A 1,703-nucleotide genomic window follows, 5' to 3' on the forward strand; every position below is an offset into this window, starting at 1 on the left:
CTTGGAGCTGCTGTCCTGCTGGAAGGTGAACCTCTGCTCCAGTCTCCAGCAGGTTTTCTTCCAGGACTGCTCTGCATCCTGCTCCATCAATCTTCCTGTCTACTCTGACCAATGTTCCTGCTGAAGAAAAAACTCGGGATGGTGTGTTCAGGGTAATGTGTATTATTAGTTTTTTTTTTTTTTTGTCTTACATTTTACCTACATTTTCGGATGATGGATCAAACAGTGCTCTATGAGATTCCCAAACCTTGGGATATACCTTTATAGCCTAACCATGCCATAAACTTCTCCACAACTTTATCCTTAACCTGTCTGGCATGGAGCTTTCTCTTTATGATGCCATCTATCTACAAATGTCCTACAAGTCTCTGAGGCCTGCTCAGAGCAGCTGCATTTATACTAGGAATACATCAAAATAGACAATATTTACATATTGTTTGAGAGCTGAAGGCATCTGGTTGTCATTCAGTTGATTTAGTTTAGGGGTATCACAGTGAAAATGGCTGAATACAAATGCATCCTACACTTTTAGATTCTATTTATTTATTTTTTTTAAGTTTTTTGTTTTGTTTGTTTTTTTTTCACTTTAAAATTATCCTCTACTGTTCATTGTGCTATTTGGCACAAAGTAATGCTGTAGAGAATTTACAAATATCAGAGCTTGAATTCTGCTTTATTAATTTTTAGGCTCCCTCTATCATTCCCTTGCATAAGGAAATCATACACACTACAGAGCAACAGTGATCTGGATTTCATTAAACTAAAAATGGTAAGAGAGTTATGTACTGTAATAACGGCTGTTGACTGCACTTAAAATCTGTCTGGACCATTAGTCACACTAACACTCTCACAATGATGTAATTCTGCTGCTCACACATAATTAAGTCTTAGAATACCCTGAAGGAGAACGGTTTTCATGCGGGACGGCAGACTTACAAAGCTCAGGTCTTTTAATGGGTTTTGTACGTAAGCTACACAAGTTTCAGAAAAAAACATCTCAGCACTGACAGCACAATGTGGGTTGAAAAGGAATTTGCAATGATTTTAAATACCACTGCAACTACAGATTCCCTCATTAGAAAAAACACAGACTGTTGGGTGAAACAGTAGCAGATGTTGAGGTTTGCATGAAAGATTTGTCAAAGAGAAATGATCAGAAGTCCTGCTTTTATTATTTTTTCTTTCTTTCTTTTGGAAAGCAAACTCATCATGCAAAGTTATTGTCTAACATCTTGATTTAACTCAATAAAAGGGTAATTGTGACAACATCTCTGTCACATGACACATTTGAAGGTCTTATTGAGTCACTTTTGGAAGCCTGAACAGGCACATTGTGGCATTTGAGGACAGAATGCTAACCAATCCATTGTTATTATTGTGTTATTATATTTATGTGTGATGTTCAGTCATATGCAGGGCACGTACTGCTTCTTAATATATTGCTCGTGCTGTGCAGTTACTCTTGGCTGAACACTAAATTCAACGTTTTGCACAACAGCAATGCAAATTCTGCAAAGTTAAAAATATTTTGTGATGTTTTCCATTTTGCTATGAAGTAAATGTGATAAGTGAAAAGTTGGTTTTGCTCTCAAACTGCTTAAGTGGATGTCCCAAACACTAGAGCAGAATATAAAGAGATGTCCTGCAAGCATTCAAGACTGAAAAAAAAAACCCTACAGCTTATTTATATTCATCTTCACTCA

The sequence above is a fragment of the Poecilia mexicana genome, unplaced genomic scaffold (genome assembly GCF_051168715.1).
Source record: "Poecilia mexicana isolate PSO_F unplaced genomic scaffold, ASM5116871v1 scaffold_6, whole genome shotgun sequence".
In the NCBI taxonomy this organism is placed as follows: domain Eukaryota; kingdom Metazoa; phylum Chordata; class Actinopteri; order Cyprinodontiformes; family Poeciliidae; genus Poecilia; species Poecilia mexicana.